The following is a 19,561-nucleotide window of genomic DNA, read 5'->3' on the forward strand; positions in this document are numbered from 1 at the left end:
CAGTAGAGAGTCCCAGGCTGGGAGAACAGCATAGGCAAAGGTGCCTTGTTTTCAGGAAGCATGGAAAGAACTGCAGACCAAAGAAGGACAATGTGGCTGAAGAAGACAAGGCAAGAAAAAGCCAAACGGAGGTGAAGCAGAGGAGGACAAAAGCCAGATGATCAGAGAGAACACTAGACATAATACTAATATACATACTTTATGCAAATTGTATCAGTATTTCCACTAATATTCCTTTTCTGGTGCAGTGTCGAATCTAGGATTACAGAATGCATTTAGCTGTCATGTCTCCTTGGTCTCTCCAATCTGTGACAGTTCCTGGGTCTTTTCTTTCATGACTTTGACACTTTTGAAGAGTCCTATCTAGTTCTTTGTCAAGAATGCCCCTCAGTCTGGTTTGTCTGATATTTCTTTATAATTAAATTCAGGTTATGCATTTTTGGCAAGAACACTGCACAAGTGATAATGTGTCATTCTCATGGCATTGAATTAGGAGGCAAGTGATGTCAATTTGTCCCCAAAATGTTAACTTTGATCAGTTTGCTAAGGCAGTAACTGCCAGACTTCTCCCCTCTATAGTAACTGTTTTCTCTTTATAATTAATGGGTATCTTTCCAAGAGATATTTTGACACTATATTACTACTCCTATTTCTCAGGATATTTTCACCCACTCATTATATTCATAGATAATCCTTGCCTAAAACAATGATTAGCTGGTATTTGTCACATGGTGATTTTGTATTTATTTCTTCTACTTTTATTCACTGAAATTCTACTTTAAGATGGAGCTTTCTCTTTCCACTTTTATTTGCTCTATTATTTATTTATATCATTATGTACTCATGAATTATTATTTTGTGTTGATTAGAATCCATTCTGTCATTGTGTATTTTGATTATCAAATTGTCCCTGATTTGGCCATAGCTAGCCCCATCAAGTTGGCTTCTGTGTCTTTTTAATTTTCCTGGTCATTTTTTTTTGAGAGCTTCCTGGCTTTTCTGAACTACAAAGATGCTCCATCTTCATCTTATATTTCACCCTGCCCCAGTCCTTTAGATCAACTCTTTTCTTTGAGGCTTGAAGAATGACATTGAAAAGTCAAGGGCTTCTTGTGGGGGTTAGAGTGTCATTGTTTCTGATCTTCTCCATGGACAGTTATGTCTGTTTCTATACTCATCTATCTGTACATATATTTAAAAACGTGAGTTTATACTGATGTTTCCAATTTCAGTCTAACACCACAGGACTCATGCTAGCTTTCCCCCTTTCCTTATTTATAACTCCTATTTCCAACAGTAAGAAACTTGGCTCTCATTATCTATGATATATTAACTTATTTGCTCAATCCCAGAATACACATAAGTAGTTTCAAAATTGCCAACCATACCCCTGTGAAAAATGAACCTCCTAACTAGAGTACAATATTTGTGTATAGTTCTTTTCATCTTTAGCATTAGAGTACAGTCAATACTTATTTTTTAAAATCATATTAAAGTGAACTCATATTCCTATAAAAACAAACCTACTAACTAGAGGATAATATTTATATACAGTTATTCTTTTTGCATTTACCCTTAGAATACACAGTCGATACTTATTTTCTTGAAATCATGTTACATACAAATTCAGGCCTCTGTCTGGGTTGGCCGATAATAAATTCAATCACAGACATTATTAGGGCTTCCTTTCCTTAGCCCCACATTTTTAGAGAGGTCCTAACCATTTTAAGAAGGGAGAAACCCTCTGGGGAAAATTCTCCAGTCTTTGACCACACAGCATGGGCAGGAGGTACTTTTCTGAGGGCGGGGACATAGATCCCAACCATATCAATCCCTAACCTGCAATTTGACGGTATTTGGAGATAGGACATTTAGAGAAGTAATTAAGGTGAAATGAGATCCTAAGGATGGGACCCTCATCTGATAGGGCTGAGGTGCCTATAAGAAGAGAAAGAGACCCCAGAGCTCTCTCTCTCTGTCTGTCTACACACACACACAGAAAAGAAATCATGTGGGAACACAGTGAGAAGGTGGCTATCTATAAGCCAGGAAGAAGGCCTTACCAAAAACCAACCCTGATCGCATCTTGATTGCAATATTTGAAACTTCTAGCTTCCAGAACAGCGAGAAAATACATTTCTGTTGTTTAAACCACCCAGTCTGTGGTATTTTGCTATGGCAGCTGAGCAAACGAATATAGGAGGGAACAGTTACAACTGAAAATATTCCAAATACTATTTGTAGACAGGTTCTAGGACGTATTGCTTTCATAAAACAAGAATACGCTCCTGGGAAATTGCAACTTTCTGTGATTAAAAATATTCTTAGAAATTTAAAATCTGATTTACAAACTAAAATATTCAATAGAAGAACTGGAATATAATATTGAGAAAATCTCCCAGGGCAAAAAGTAAAATGAAAGAGAGAAAAAAATATTAAGAATAAGGCTAGAGATATATAACATTAAGGTCAAATAAGTATCCCCAATACCTTATTAATAGAATTTCAAAATACATCAAGAGAAATGGAAAGGAGAAAGAAAATATTTTTTAAAAAATAGATAAACTCATCTTAAAGCTAAAGAAATATACAAGTGCCAACTAGGAAGAATAAAAAGAGACACATGCCTAGATAAACTCTCATGAAATTTCATAGACCCAAAGATAAATATAACGCTGGAACTTCCAGAGAGAAAATAAAAAAGTCTCTTACCAAGGAAAAAAAATAATACCAACATCAAAAGAGCAATACTAGGTGCTAGAAGGGCCTTCAAAGTTCTGAGAGGAAATAATATTACATATTATTAACATGAAGAACTAACATTTATTGAATGCCATGTGCTAGGCATTATTATAAATGCTTTATATAAATTATTTTATTTAACTCTCTCAATCCTTTGAAATAGATATTATTATTAAACACATTTTCCAGATGAGGAAACTGAGGCAGAAAGGTTAAGTGACATTCTTTAAGTAGAGCTATTGAAAGTTCTATGTTCATCTAAATTATTATCCAGGTGTGACAGCAATGAAAAGAACATTCAGAAATTCAAGATCTTAAAAAAAATAAAATCTTTTTAAAAATTGCATTCGAATATATTCTCAAAACAGATCAGCAAATGCACAAACACAGATAAAACAGAAGATATCCCCAAAGGAAGAAGAGAAGAGATCCAAGAAATAGCTGAATTCACCCAGCTAATGAGAAAAAATCCTAGGAAGGTTTGAGAGTAGTTTAATTTAGTCCCAGTCACATGATATTAGTGATGTAGTGAGTTAGGCCTGTGTTTCTTTAGTCAATAAGAAAAAGAAAGACCATTAGAACCTTCAGGCAAAACAAAACTCTTTATAAGCAAGCTATGTTTCAAATATAAAACAAGCTATGACGTAGTAAGATTTGGATCACATATGTTAGATATAAGCAATGAGACTCCATTGAATGCAAACTTTTGGAGCTTTGTCCTTTGAGTCATGTAGATTTGGTAACAGGATTATATGATTTATTTTAACAAGGTCAGGAGATCGAGACCATCCTGGCTAACACCGTGAAACCCCGTCTCTACTAAAAAAATGCAAAAAAAATTAGCCGGGAGTGGTGGTGGGCACCTGTAGTCTCAGCTACTCGGGAGGCTGAGGCAGGAGAATGACGTGAACCTGGAGGCGAGGTTGCAGTGAGCCAAGATCATGCCACTGCACTCCAGCCTGGGCGACAGAGTGAGACTCCATCTCAAAAAAAAAAAAAAAAAAAGTACTATTACTTAAGTATAGTATCGCAAATACTGTTTATTGTTTTTCAGTTTTTAGAACATGCATATTATCTATATTTACATAATCAAAGCATAACATTTAAATATACATTTTGGAGATAAACATTAATACGGACTGGCAATATAGAAATCATGGTATAGTAGAAAGAATCAGAAATCAGAAAGTGATGGCAGGGGCTTAGGGAAGGAAGACAGTTAGAAGGTGATATAAGAAGGTGAATTTCATTATCTTATATAATGTAAAATCAAGATGCTGTGTCTGTTGGGTCCTCAAGGAAGTAGACACTGGGATGGAGTTGGGGATACACGAGGTTTATTGGAGGGTAATGCCTGTGAACCATGGAGGGAGTGGAAACAGGATTGGGCTAGGAAAGCCTTCAGAGTGTCACAAAGAGAAGATGCCCAAGATTGGAAAGGTGGATGGAAGTGGGATTAGGCAAGGAGAACTTCAGACCAGGATGCCAATCTGACTATGGCTCAGTCAAATCAACAGGGCACGCTAGAGCAAAGATTGCTCAACAGAGGAGACCTGGAGGGGCAGAAATGGCCCCACCATAGGATTCCTACTACATACACTTTATCGTTGGCTGAGACCTGGATGGGACAAGCTTGGCATTGGCTCAAAAGCTGAAGTGAATGCTAAACAGGCTGCAACTGAAGACTGTCAATTAACTGCATTTCTTGAACTGAATGGCAAATTTTTCTTGATGGGAGTACGAATGGTACACGCAGGGCCAGTTTCACGGGTGTGCAACCTGTGTAGTCATACAAAGCCTTATGCTTAGAAGGGTCCTTTCCTTGGTTTAATGCTCTGCTGTTGCTGTCTTAAAATTCTTAATAATTTTTGAACAAGGGACCAACATTTTCATTTTTTACAGAGCCCTGCAAATTACATAGTTGGTCCTAGGTGTACTACCATGGATGCAAAGAGATTTGTCTAGAAGTTTTTGGAAATAGAAATTGAGGTTTAAGTGTATCTTAAAATAGTAAAGGAAAGCAAATAAAAAACAAAAGTAAGGTAACTAACAAAATTGGTTACCTGATTGAAATGTGAGAAGACATTATGCACATCCAACTTGACGAGACGCATTCCTTATCTGCAAAGGTGCAAAGGTGAAGCATCACTAAATACTAAGGAAGTTTTTGGAGTCAAGAAGTAGAGGTGGAAGTGTGTTATTTAGAATTATTGTGAAAATCTCCAGGTGGACTTAAACAGACACACTTATTTTTGGGAAATGGAATTAAATGAAGGAAAGGGTTTTATGGTGGAAAACTTTCATTTTTCAATTTAATATATTTTACCCCTCAATCCTTCATCTACATGCATTTTAAAATTCAGAAATGAAACTCTTAGGTCAACTAGTGGATAGACAATATGTGTTTAAATTTACTTCCTGAAACCTCATTAAAATGAGAATAAAGGACAAAAGAGGCATACATTCTCAAAAAGAGAGAGAACAGAATGAAGCCCATTAAAGATAAGAAAATTTAATACATCTAGGAATTAATAGACAGTGATAGCTAATGCTCAGGACACATGACCCTCAGCTATAAAGTAGGAAGTATGTGCTCTGACCAGGAACATAGCTGATCTGATGAACCCTGGAGAGGCTCTGGAGATGGTATGGAGGAGGGGAAGAGTAGGGCATGTGGCTGGAGGCTAGAAGATTCAGGAAAAGCCTATTTATAGCACAGTTGACCTAGCTACAATCTGTCTTCCACATTTGGAAGGCTCAGTGGTCTTGCATTTAGCCCTCAGAAAAAACAACAAACTTAAGCCTCTGAAGACATCGTGAACATCGGCATCTCAGAACAAAACCTCCATACTCTGGTGTTTAAGAGGTCACTAGTATGATAGCTATCTACATATCAGCTTGCCCTGGGGGGAAGGCCGCCAGTCTATAAGCCTCCTCCATGGACACAGAGCTCACCATTAGCTGTTACAGTGCCCAACCTCATATGGGAAATTGAGAACCAAGGAGCACCAGATATTTGAACAAAGCTAATGAGATAAAAAAAAGAAAGATCATAAAGGAATAAAAAAAATTACCCCCAAAGAAACACATATAATTCAGGGAAAGGAAGACAGTCTCATAAATTTAAAACAAGTACAGAACCATCATTTGTATCTTAAGAGATTTAACAAGCTAGTAATATTCTATTCATAAAGTAAGATAGACTCTTATGAAGCGGGAAAATAGGGAACAAATAGAGAACTTGGAAGTTAAAGATAGATTGCTAAAATGAAGAAAGGGAAGAAGTAACTGTGTGTGTGTGTGTGTGTGTGTGTGTGTGTGAGACAGAAAGAGAGAGAGAGTGAATATAAGAGAAAATGTATGAGCATGGAAGATTAATTTAGGAAGCCCTGCATCAACATAATATGAAGTCCAGAGAAGAAAATAAAGGATCAAGTACATCATTTAAATTTAAAAATTACTCAATACTGAAACTTAAATAGTAGGAATGCATTGAGAAAAAGCTTAATGGGGGTGGTGTGTCTGTGAGGTGTCTTACCAAAGACAGTAATGTAGGAATCACCACCACATACAACTTAGTGAAATAGAAATTGTTGATGTTTCATGGTGACAACAACAAGCAAGAACTAAAGAAAAGTGAGGGAAATATTACACTGGGGAGAGAAATGAAAATTTTGATTTTGGGTTTATTAGATTTGAAAGCAACCACGTAACCATATGCCAAGGACTGGTTTATGAATCATGAAACCAGCCAGGCTATTTCATGAAAAAGTGAATATTGAAGGTGAATATGAATATTCAGAAAGTTGGCTGCAGAAACTTAACACGTGTAAAATATTTGAAAATATGTGACAAAAGCTTCTGTTGATGAGGAAGCAGCTGAGAATTACATGTATAAATTGCTAAGATCATAACTGAAGGAAAGTCTTAATCCTGAACAAGTTTGCAAATGCTGATGAAACAGCTCTATACTGGTGCAATGTTTCTAGAAAAATCTTAGCAATGACTGGCAAGAGAACCCCAGCAGGTGTTAAGGATATGGAGCCCTGGGTGACTGTCACTAGATGTGCCAATTCTACAGGAGAAATTAGGTTGACAGTGATGGGAAAAAGCCAACATCTGAGATATTTAAATAGCGTACACAACTTATCTGTCATTATTGTGCAACAAGAAAATATGGATGAGCAGAAAAATACTTTCTGACTAATTCAATTCTCACTTTGCACCCATGGCTTGAGATCACTGCAGGCAACCTAAGCTAGAAAAAACTAGAGTTTATTGTTTCTGGCCACTACTCCACACATCCTATTCTGAACTTCTAGGGGAGAATAATATTTTTGGCCTTTACTTTTCTCCTCAAGGTTACATCTGTTATACAGTTTTGTTGGCCAAGACATTTATACTACATGGAAGGCAAGTATAAATAGCATTAATCTATGCCTCCTCCTCCCTACTTTTGTTTTTTTCTTTAGTTGTATCATTGCTGAGGTTAACAGATACTTAAGAATTTCAAACATACTTAAAAGAATTGATTTATGAGGATGTCATTTCTTCAGTAGCTAATGCTTGGAATAATGTTGATACAGAACACAAATGCTTTCAGCCTTGACAATGTATAAACCCAAACTGCACAGTGTATGAATGGAAATGTGGATGAGGGCAAGGAGAAGTGAAGGAAAGGCAGGATTGCTAATGCAGTCATCATAAAAGTTACTTGTTGAAAGATAATGTCAATATTTGATAAATAAAAAATGAAGGATTAAGTATAGTGTTTAAATTTAAAAGTTAATTATTGAACTGAAAATTGTGATGTAAGTGTGTTGGGAAAAATGGAAATTGGGGTGGTGTGAATTGATGCTCATCTATCTGTGAATAGTTTACTCAGGTTAGATGTGAGCCATATAAAAAAATCGAAAGTACTGATGGGCAGTAATAACATGCAGTATTCCCCAGTCCCCTCCTTACTCCATCTCCCCCTAACTCTCAACTTGAAGGATCTACTTTCGACATTTAACAACTGAATGGATATTTGGATCTTTTTATGGTTATCTCTATCATTCTGAGTTAAATTAGCAAAAAAAAAAAAAGTAGATAAATTGGAAAAGGGTTCAATCTTGAGAGAAGAGAGATACTAATGATACGGTTTTACATAATTTTGTTATTTTATTTTTTAAAATAATTTTTACTGTGTATATGTAAGGTATACAACATGTTATTATTATTATACTTTAAGTTTTAGGGTACATGTGCACAACTTGCAGGTTTGTTACATATGTATACATGTGCCATGTTGGTGTGCTGCACCCATTAACTCGTCATTTAGCATTAGGTATATCTCCTAATGCTATCCCTCCCCCCTCCCCCCACCCCACAGCAGTCCCCAGTGTGTGATGTTCCCCTTTCTGTGTCCATGAGTTCTCATTGTTCAATTCCCACCTATGAGTGAGAACATGTGGTGTTTGGTTTTTTGTCCTTGCGATAGTTTGCTGAGAATGATGGTTTCCAGTTTCATCCATGTCCCTACAAAGGACATGAACTCATTTTTTATGTCTGTATAGTGTTCCATGGTGTATATGTGCCACATTTTCTTAATCCAGTCTATCGTTGTTGGACATTTAGGTTGGTTCCGAGTCTTTGCTATTGTGAATAGTGCTGCTATAAACATATGTGTGCATGTGTCCTTTATAGCAGCATGATTTATAATCCTTTGGGTATATACCCAGTAATGGGATGGCTGGGTCAAATGGTATTTCTAGTTCTAGATCACTGAGGAATCACCACAAAACACATGAAAAAATGCTCATCATCACTGGCCATCAGAGAAATGCAAATCAAAACCACAATGAGATACCATCTCACACCAGTTAGAATGGTGATGCTTAAAAAGTCAGGAAACAACAGGTGCTGGAGAGGATATGGAGAAATAGGAACACTTTTACATTGTTGGTGGGACTGTAAACATGGTGTTATAAGATAAAGATCATATCCATTCATCATCTCACTTAGTTACCTATTTTCCCCCCATGTAGCAATAATAGTTGTAATCTACTCATTTAGCAAAAATCCTGAATACAATACACTATTATTAACTACATTTCTCATGTTGTACATTAGATCCTTGGACTTGTTCATTATACACATTTGCTACCTTGTATCTTTTGACCCACATCTCCACATTTCCTTCCCCCTCTACCTGGGGCCCTGGTAACTATTATTTTATTCTCCATCTCTGCATATTGGACATCTTTTTTATAGCTTACACATATAAGTGAGATCAGGCAATATTTTCCTTTGCGTCTGGCTTATTTCACTTCGCATAATATCCTCCAGGTCTGTCTATGTTATGGCAAATGGCAGAACATCCTCCTTTTAAAAGGCTGAATACATTTATGTATAGCACAGTTTCTTTATCCATTCATCCACTGATGGACACCAAGGTTGTTTCCATATCTTGGCTACTGTAAATAATGCTGCAGTGAACATGGGAATGCAGATATCTTTATGAGGTGGTGATTTCATTTCATTTGGATATATACCCAGAAAAGGAATTGTGGGGTCATATATGGTAAATCTATTTTTAATTTCTTTAGGAACTTCCGTGCTGTTTTCCATAATGGCTGAATCAATCTACATTCCTATGGAAGTATACAGGGCTTCCCTTTTCTCTCCATCCTCGCCAACACTTGTTATCTTTTGTCATTTTGATGATAGCTATCCAAAAAGGTGTGAGGCAGTAGCTCGTAGTGGTTTTGATTTGAATTTCTCTAATAATTAGTGATTTTAGGCACCTTTTCATGTACCTGTTGGCTATTTTTTACATCATCTTTGGTGAAATGTTGATTCAAGTCCTTTGCCTGTTTTTAAATTGGGTTATAAGTTTTCTTCCTACTGAGATAAATGAGTTCTTTATAAATCTGGGCTATTAACCCCTTATCTGATATATGGTGTGTAAATATTTTTTTTCACAAACTGTAAATTGCCTTTTCATTTTGCTGATTATTTCCTTTGCTGTGAGAAGCTTTTTAGTTTGGTGTAGTCTTTGTTATCTATCTTTGCTTTTGTAGCCCAAGCTTTTGGTGTGATATCCAAGAAATTGTTGACAAGGCTAAGCTAATGTCAAGGGGCTTTTCCCCTGTGTTTACTTCTAGGAGTATTATGATTTCAGGTTTTACATTGAGGTATTTCATCCATTTTGAGTTGATTTTTATGTATGGTGTAAGACAAGGGTCCAATTTCATGCTTTTGTTTGTGGAAATCTAGTTTCTCTAGCATCATTTATTCAAGAGATTATCTTTACCCCATCCTGTCTTTTTGGTGCCCTTGCTGAAAAGCAGTTAATGATACATGTCTGGATTTATTTCTGGGCTTTCTGTTCTTTCCCACTGGTTCTTGTGTCTGTTTTTATGCCAGTACCATATTGTTTTGTTTCTATAGCTTCATAGTATAATTTTATGTTAAAAAGTGTGATGCCTCCGACTTGTTTTTGTTTTTCTTCTGAGAATGGCCTTGGCTATTTGCAGTCTTTTGTGGTTTTGTACAAATTTTAAAATTGTTTTTCTGTGAAGAGTGACATTGGAATTTTGATATGAAAATGGATTAATCTATATATTGCTTTAGATTAATGGACGATTTAACAATATTAACTCTCCAGATTTATGTGCATAAAATCTTACCTTGTATTTGTGTCCTCATGAATTTCATCCATCAATGTTTTATAGTTTTATTATATGGGTATTTTATCTCATTGGTTAAATTTATTCCTAAATATTTTATTTTTTTATGCTATCAAAAATGAGATTATTTTCTTGATTTCTTTTTCTGGCTAGGTCATTATTTGTGTATAGAAATGCCATAGATGTTTGTATGTTGGTTTTATATCCTGCAACTTTACTGATTTTATTTATTAGATCTAACAGTTATTTGGTGGAATCTTTGGTATGTTTTACATATAGAGTCATGTTGTTTGCAAACAGAGATAATTTTTCTTCTTTCTGATTCGATACCTTTTATTTCTTTCTGATTCAATACTTTTATTTCTTTTTTTGTCTAATTCCTCTTGATGGTACTTTTAGTATTATGTTGAATAAAAGTGGTGAGAGTAGGTATTCTTGCTTTATACCAGATCTTAGAGGAAAAGCTTTTTGTTTCTGCCCATTGATTATATTAGCTGTAGGTTTTTTAATAAATGGGCTTTATTAGGTTGAGGAACTGTCCTTCTATACCCAAACTGTTTAGAGTATTTATCAAGTAAGGATGTTGAACTTTGTTGAATGCTTTTTCTGTATCAGTTGATAGGATTGTGTGGTTTTGTCTTTCAGGCTGTTAGTGTGATATATCACATTGATTTATTTGCATATGTTAAATTAGTCTCAGAAATAAAAATGATCATAAGGGACTACAGACTTATGATGGTTTGACCTATGATTTTTTTGACTTTATGATAGGTTTATTGGGGGTATTAAGTACATTTCAACTTAATATATTTTGGACTTAGATTTTTTTTCTGGGGATATAACACCCATCATAAGTTCAGGAGTATCTGTAGTATGAACAATTATATGCTGTCAAATTTAGTAACCTAGAGGAAATGGATGAATTCTTAGAAAAATACAACCTACCAAGGTTAAATCAGGAAGAGATAGAAAGCCTGAACAGACCTATGACAAATAAAGAGATTGAAGTTGTAATTAAAAATCCCCCACAAAGAAAAACCCAGGACCAGATGGCTTTGCAACTGAATTCAACCAAACTTCCAAAAAGGAATACTAATACTTCTGAACTCTTCCAAATAAAGGAGCTAGAGGGAGTATTTCCTAACATATTTTATAAGGCCAGCATCACCTTGATACTTAAGCCAGATAGACACCACACACACGAAAAGGAAACTACAGACCAATATATCTGATGAATATTGATGCAAAACTCATCAATAAAATATTAGCAAATTGAATTTAACAACACATCAAAATGATTATACTTCATAGTCAAACGAAAGAAAACCCATTATTTTAGAGCTTGTTTTTGCATAATCTATTTCATTTGGTTTTCATGGGGATTTTGTGAGTTTGGCAGCCTTCACATCATCAAATCATTTTAACGACTGGAGATCTAAGCACAGAGATGACTAATTTGTACAACATCCTGTGTATGCTAAAGTGTAGATACTGCAGTCAGCCTAAATCATGTTGTTCCATTCTTGCCCTTATTTCTCTCTATCAGTGGTTCCCAATCACTGGTCTTTGGAGCACACTGGACCAGAAAGACATTTTTATCAGCCCAGTGCTTTTCTTTTGGCAAGTTCCTGGGTGTTTTCCTTTGATCTTGAGTACCCTGAGCTGTGTAGCTTTAAGGATAAGTAGATCAGGAAAAAACTCTAATCCTTTTCTTGAATTTCTTGTGACCGGCTCAACTTTTAGCCTCCTGTGTCTTGAAAATATCCAGGATGGAGAGATGAAGTGTGACCTTCACTTTTCCAAGTATCACTCTGTCATTTTGGGGGCAGTTTTTTAGAGATGACTTTTGCAGAGTATAAATGTCCCTGTGACATTAAGATTTACATTTCTAGGTTCTTGTATCCTCTGGGGTTTGTACTGTGATGATTGTTCTCAAAAGGACATGTCAGTTTCTGTAGATTTGTTGAGATGGCATTTCAGCTTTCTTCACATATTTTTGGAATTGGACTCTGACAATTTGTTCTTTGAAGTTAAGCACAGATTCAGAATGCGCTGTTTCTTTTCCACTTAAATCTCACATCAAATCCTTTTTACAACCCTTATTGTCCATTTCACTAAAATCACATTGGTTTTCCCCAATCGAAGTCCTAGGGTAGAATTTTGTTTGAGAGGTTCTGCTTTTATTTTTCCCTCAGAATTCCTTCTCTTCTTTGGCAGTGGGCTGTTTATTAAAATAATCAATCCCCAAATATCTGATGTATAGCCTTTACTTCTTTTTGAGGAAATAAAAGATTATAGGTGTTGATATTTGATGGATTCCTCATGCATATGTACCACTTCAGATAATTTACATAAGGTAGCAAAGTAAGGCGCCATGTAGTCAAGAGTACCCTACTCTTATAGAGTACCGTGTGGTCAAATGGTTAGTGTTTGTATACCACTCTGTTGCTTATTATCTTCGTGATGTCAAGAAAATTATTTACACAAACTAGGTCTCAGTTTTCTCACATGTAAAATGGGAATCATGTTTTCTCTTTTAAGGTTTCGCTATGAGCCTTGAAAAAGACAAAGCAAACCACTTAGCACAAAGTCTATCCTATAAAGTGCACTCAATACATAGTAGCTACTATTTTCATAAGCTTTTTCTATCTGTATGGTTATGATAAGGTACCCAGCAAAGCTCTTAGTAGACAAGAGATGATCAAAAATATATATGAAGAAGAAATTAATATATGATGAAGAAATTAATGAGGAAATTATTCAATCTCATATTAGAACATACTGAACTATAATGGGCTTCTATTTTACAGTTAGTCTAGCCCTCTTAGGTCCATACCCCACACTGAGATATTACTCTCATAGATATAAAGACACTGTAGGGTTTGAGAGTTAATACCATGGCATGCCAGCTGAGATTTCCCTACTTAAGGTGGAGTGGATTGGAGAGTGGGCAATCATCTGATTTTTCAATCTTTATTTTTTTTTCAGGTCCATGCCACTGAACACATTGAGGCTGGTAAGATATCAGTAGGATTAGCAACAATTATCTTCCTGCCGTGAGCCTAATTTAGGAGACATGTTTTATCTTAGTCACAATCCATTTGCTCTGTTTGTTAAGCTTAGAGTCTTGACTTTTACACCAATTATACTGTTGGGATTGGAGTCCTTTCCTCACACCTTTTATGCCTCACAGGATTCTTTACATCTTGCCTACAGAAGTTCTGTCAGGTCCTTTCCCAGAGTCCTTATTTCTCACTGCTGGCTAGGATCCTGTTCTGAAACAGGTATCTACTCTCTAGGGGTGACAGTCATCCACATGCCCTAGCAGGTTTCCCATGGAAATCTATATCGTTATCCTACTCATTGGATAGGTTCTTGTGAAGTTGTGTAGCTTCCCACAACTACTCAATTGGCCACTATATTCAGGTCATTTTTGCACTTGCATTGATGAGCTGATCTTCCAGCCCCAACAAGAATGGCCCAACAGGGGGTCAGTTCCTCTCTGGAGCTCTTCTGCAGGTCCAGCTCCTTCCTGGCCCCTGGATTATGCTGCCGACATCTCAGCAAGCCTTGATATGGGGACTTTTGGGGGTACTGATACTTTGTTTTGAATTCTGTAGGGTACTATAAACTTAATGCCAGGTAAAATTTCAAATAAATGAAAACTTTTACAGACCCCCATTAGGGTCTGGACTATTTTATCAGAATGTGTACGTATATTGCTACTCATAACCAAGTGTTCATCGCCCATTTCTCACTATTCCATGCCCCGCTCAATGTGTATGATACTGCCTCCAGGAGCCAGTGACGCAGGCTCCCTGGGCTGGTGCCATGACATGACTTCTGAGTGCTATCTTATGCCAGGCTTTGTCTTACCAAGAGAGCTTTAATTTTAATTTCGGAGTGAAATATGGGATGCTGTCGCAGAGATGGGTTTCTTCTCCAGTGTCTGATGCACAGTTGTCCCTTGGTTGGACAATAAATAGCACAGTTCTTGCTATAAATCCTGTGGTTATTTCAATTAATCACTATTTGAGAGACTCCTTTACTTGCATAATCCCTGAAGAACCCATAGGGGCTGGTATTTGGTAGAGATCTTTGAGATCAGATGATTTAATCCAAATTTATTTTAATTCATTTCAAAAATGAGAAAGCCAAAGCCATGAGAGGTTAAGAGTCTGCTGCAAGATTCCCAGCTAATTTATATCAGAGTCAGGATGACACTTCACACCTGCTGGCTTTTTTGGATCTAATTTAGGTATCAATGTGAGCCTCAGTCAGCCTCAGATTGTTGTGTCCCTTGAATATAGCATCCTGGGCTGCTCCCCAAAGCCTGAGAATTCAAGATTCATGAGGGGTGGTGGGCAAACTTGTACTTCTATTATCAGAGTCATTTTGCAACAGACATTGTACCACCCTGGATCTCTGTTCAACACATGATAGGAACTGAAGGGGCTCTTGGAGTCAGTGTCCAGATGGTGTCCCCAACCCCAGAGAGTTTCTATATCTGAAGAAAGTGGTCTGAGTCCCGAATGACCTATCTCTTTTCTCACTTTATTGAGGGTACACTTTCAGTGCAGTTGCAAGATCAAGCAGAAGAACATGAAGTCATCTGGTAAAGCCGCTCCTCACATCCATCTAGAAAAATCTCTTCTTTGTAAAATGCAGTAATTACTGGGGATCACAGGAGGGAGACAGTTCCCCACCTAAGAGTAGTGCACCAGCTTCTCCTATAAAAGAAAACATCTTAAAAGAGTTACACCTTGTCAGATGCTTTTCCTTCCTTTCCACATCTGTGTTTTACCAGATCCAGACACTCTTGCCTTTCCAATCTCGTATTCCTCTCTTCCCTGAACACTTTCATGATATGGCCAATTATGTTTCTCGTGTCTTCTAGCCTGGCTTAGTGTGAAAGTCTCTGAATTTGTCTCTGGTCTGTGATGCCCTTTTCTCTAATCCACCCAGAATATTACTGTGAGACCAGTCTTGCAATGGCACTAATTGATTAGAGATCTTCTGTGATGCCATAGAGAGGGATGTGATTTGGAGTTAGACAGGCCTGCATTGGAGCCCCAGCTCTGTTACCATCTACTTGGTGCTCTGGGCCAAGTTATTTCATCTCTCTGCATCCCAGTTTTCTCATCTGTAAAATAAGGATAGTAACAATATCTACCTCGACAGGTTGTCATGAGAATAACATGAGGTAATGCCTATGAAGTCCTCAGCTACAGTCTGCACTCAATCGGTGTACCATCTCTCTGTTCTCATTCATGCCTCACATAATGTGTCACAGCGTGTGCTTCTCCTAAAAACAGCCTCTGAGACAAGGCTTAGAGTGCAAGTAGTTCGTTTGGGCAGTAATCCCAGAAAGCATGGTGAGGGATGCTGATTGAGATGAGGAAGGGAGTAAAAGTAATAAAGCAAAAAATCCTACTGTGCAACCCTGGCCTGATGAGTTAACCCTTTACTGTGCAAGCCACCACTATGGGCAACTGGGGTGTAACTCCCCTAGAGACCCTTTGATAAACTCCATGAAACCCACCTCAGAACTGTCCCTGTGATGGTCAAGGAAGCTGGGATGTTTGTCTAGCAACTTGAACCCTGCATTTTTCTGAGGAGTTAACTCCCCTGTAGACTTACTCCATGAGCTGGGCACACACACCCCCTGCTAGAGAATACCCTGAGGCAGAGATGGTGCATGGGAACTGTACTAGTCAGGGTTCTCTAGAGGCACAGAACTAATAGGATAGCTGTATATATAAAGAGGAGTTTATTAAGGAGTATTAACTCACATGATCACAAGGTCCCACAACAGGCCATCTGCAAGCTGAGAAGCAAGGAAGCCAGTCTGAGTCTCAAAGCCGAAGAACTTGGAGTCTGATGTTTGAGGGCAGGAAACATCTAGCAAGGGGGAAAGATGTAGGCTGGGAGGCTAAGTCAGTCTATCTTTTCACATTCTTCTGCCTGCTTTTATTATGTCTACACTGGCAGCTGATTAGATCGTGCCCACCCAGATTGAAAGTGGGTCTGAGTCAAATGTTAATCTCCTTTGGAAACATCCTCACACACACACCCAGGAACAATACTTTGCATCCTTCAGTCCAATCAAGTTGATGCTCAGTATTAACCATCACAGGAAGCTTCTGCAGCCAGCCTCTGGGGAAGACCTAGAGTGCGCCCAGGGCACTGCCAGCATCTGCTCTTGGATACCTGACACCATAGACACTATTGACACTACTGAGCTGTGTTTGAACTGAGCTGATTGAATGGAAACAGGACATCAATGCTAGGTTACAATGAGACCCTTCAGTAAAGAAAAACGCTAACCCTTTATTTCCTTAACCTCTGGAGACACTGTCAGGCTGGCAGGATCTGACACATATGCAAGAGCTCAGTAGGAATCACTTAATGTTCACAGGCAAAGGAAGACCCTCTCTCAGCCTATACTCGGGTCTGATTTTGGCCAGGGTCCTCCAAACCTGACCTCAATAGAGTGTATACACACCAGCGACCCTTTTTCCTTTTTCTACCCCCGGTTAATATATTCTCATTGCACACGTATTGTTAGCATGTCCAAGAGCACTAAAAACAGCCAAGGCCCCAAGACAGTTCATGTTTATTGTGCTTTTCTGCATTGTCTTGGTCCCATCTGTATTAATCTTTAGAAACAGAGGCCTTTCCTGTCTCCTGCTTAGTGAACAACTCCCTCTCCCAGGACCCGGCTTACTGTTATGTTGCTTTGTTCCTCTGCTATCTTCTTTTATCTTGCAATTTCCAATATAATCTTTGTGTAATCTCTGTTACATATTTTTTATTTGTTTTTCCTGTGTCTGTTCTAGGCAGATGATTCTTCTCATACTTGTTTAATCTCCCTTGATCCTTTGCTTTCCAACTTGTTTGCCCTCTTTATCAAGGTGAAGGTCCTGGTTTATTCTTCCTTGACATGTCTGGTTGATTAGCTACAAGATTCCCACTTGTTTCTTTCCCCGCACCCCAACACCTCTTTTCCTCTTTCCCCTTCTCTTCATATATAGCCAGACAATTTATTACAGCAAGTGTACAGTGAGAATATACTGTATGCCCAGCCTTGGCTGTGTGCAATCTGTGGGAAGTGTAAGATAAGGGCAAGGCCTTCTCAGAATTCAGAGTCTGGCTGGCAGACAGAGCACCCAGTCGTGAAAAAGTTAAGTAACTGAATATTGATTTAAGCTCACATGTGTGTTGTGAGTATTCTGTAAGTTCTAGAGCAGCCTAGAAGGAGCGGGTGACTTGGACTGAAGGAACCAGAGAAGGCTTTGTGAGAAAAAGCTACTTACCTGTGTTAGGGTCTCCAAGACCACACTCAGGTTTGATGATTTCCTAGACAGACTCCTAGAACTCAAAAAAAAAAAAAAAAAAAATGGTTATACTCATGGTTGTATAGTATATTACAGTGGAAGGATACAGATCAAAATTGGCAAAGGAAAAAGACTTATAGCACTTTGGGAGGCCAAGGCAGGAGGATCACTTGAGGCTAGGAGTTCGAGACTAGCCTGGCCAACATGGTGAAACCCCGTCTCTACTAAAAATACAAAAATTAGCCAGGCATGATGGTACACGCCTGTAATCCCAGCTACTCAGGTAGCTGAAGCATGAGAATTGCTTGAACCTAGAAGGCGGAGGTTGCAGTGAACTGAGATCATGCCACTGCATTCCAGCTGGGGCAACAGAGTGAGACTCTGTCTCAAAAGAAAAGAAAAATTCACAGGGTGGAGTCCAGGAGACATGAAGGGCAAGATCCTAGTTATTCTCTCTCAGTGGAGTTATATGGTAGAACTTGATTTTCATTCAATGCTGTGTGACAACATGTATACAATATTGTCAAATAGGGAAGATCACCTGAGACTTGATGTGTCCAAGGTTTTTATTGGTCATGGAGCGGTCAGTTACATATACATGGAACACCTGTGTGACGGATCTCAGCTCTTTAGACTCTAGTCCCCCAGGGGTCAAATTGACACAGCATGACCCAAAGCCCAGGCATACAAAAACAGACATTCAACATAAATTCCACTGTTAGCATAAACCATCTGGCATGGTCCCAGACCTCAGCTATCCAAAGACACTCTTATTTGGCAGGTATTTCAAGGGCTCCAAGACTATTTTACAGGGGCTACTTGAAGACCAGTCCTGAAGACCTCTGAAATGTGCAGAGTTTGGGCAACCCTGGCCTGATGAGTTAACCCTTTACTGTACATCACTGCTTATTTCACCCTAAACCATATCATGTCCCTAGAATGGTAGAATGGTATAGTGGGAAAAGCCCTCTGAGGTTACCGGGAGTTTAGTCTAAATCCCATTGTTTTTGAGAAATGGCAAATGAGGTTCAGAAAGGCTTCCCTGATGCTGTCCAGATAGATGTGTTGCTCTTCTCCTAGGAATTTAATAGAACTTAAGAATGACTACCATTTGCTGAGTGCTTTCTGTGAACTAAGTACTGGGCTGAGTGGTTTTCATGCGTTATCTCATTGTTAGCTGCTCTTGCAGATGTGTACATTCAAGTTTTGTCTTCTCCGCTAGGTGGTGAACTTCTTGAAGGTAACATCTGTGATTTATTCATCTTGATACCATTATTGCCCAGCACAGCGCCTGGCACAGAGTAGGTATGTAAGAAGTATTGATGCATGCATACATGAATAATTATTTTGCCCTGCGCCAGAACTCACAACTGGAATTGAAGTTTCCTCTTGTGTAATTCTTCTCAGTAGTGCTGTGAAAACTAGACTCAACAGGATGACACTTGTCCCAAAGCTGACACCTTCTAGAGAACTGGGATTATCTGTGGATAATCCTCCATTGGCTCATCCACAGACATGTGATAAACAGTATGAAACAAAATCGTAAGTCATCAGCACCAGAAATATTATAAGATACCAGTTATTAGTAATAAAAACTGCTTGAATTTTTTCAAAGATACTGTGTTTGAAAAGCACATCCACATGTGTGCCTTTGCTCACACAGCCCTCAATGCCTGGGGGATCCCTCATGGCTCTACCCAGACTCCCCTTCCTATCCCCTAATTCAAGACACAGCTTGATCATTGTTCATTAGACAGAGCTTCTTAACACAGATTTCCCATTCCCCCAATGAATCCACAAATAGAATTC

At 38.1% G+C, this 19,561-nt stretch overlaps 1 long non-coding RNA gene across 1 annotated transcript in view; it reads left to right on the forward strand.

Annotated features, from left to right (window-relative positions):
• The window catches only part of LOC129486806 (uncharacterized), a 381,019-nt gene that overhangs the window by 269,614 nt on the left and 91,844 nt on the right, over positions 1 to 19,561 (forward strand). The window contains exons 7-8 of the long non-coding RNA XR_008659098.2: positions 18,975 to 19,057; positions 19,160 to 19,294. This is a non-coding gene — a long non-coding RNA (uncharacterized lncRNA). The remainder of the gene's footprint in view (positions 1 to 18,974; positions 19,058 to 19,159; positions 19,295 to 19,561) is intronic.

Source organism: Symphalangus syndactylus, chromosome 7 (genome assembly GCF_028878055.3).
Source record: "Symphalangus syndactylus isolate Jambi chromosome 7, NHGRI_mSymSyn1-v2.1_pri, whole genome shotgun sequence".
Classification (NCBI taxonomy): Eukaryota; Metazoa; Chordata; class Mammalia; order Primates; family Hylobatidae; genus Symphalangus; species Symphalangus syndactylus.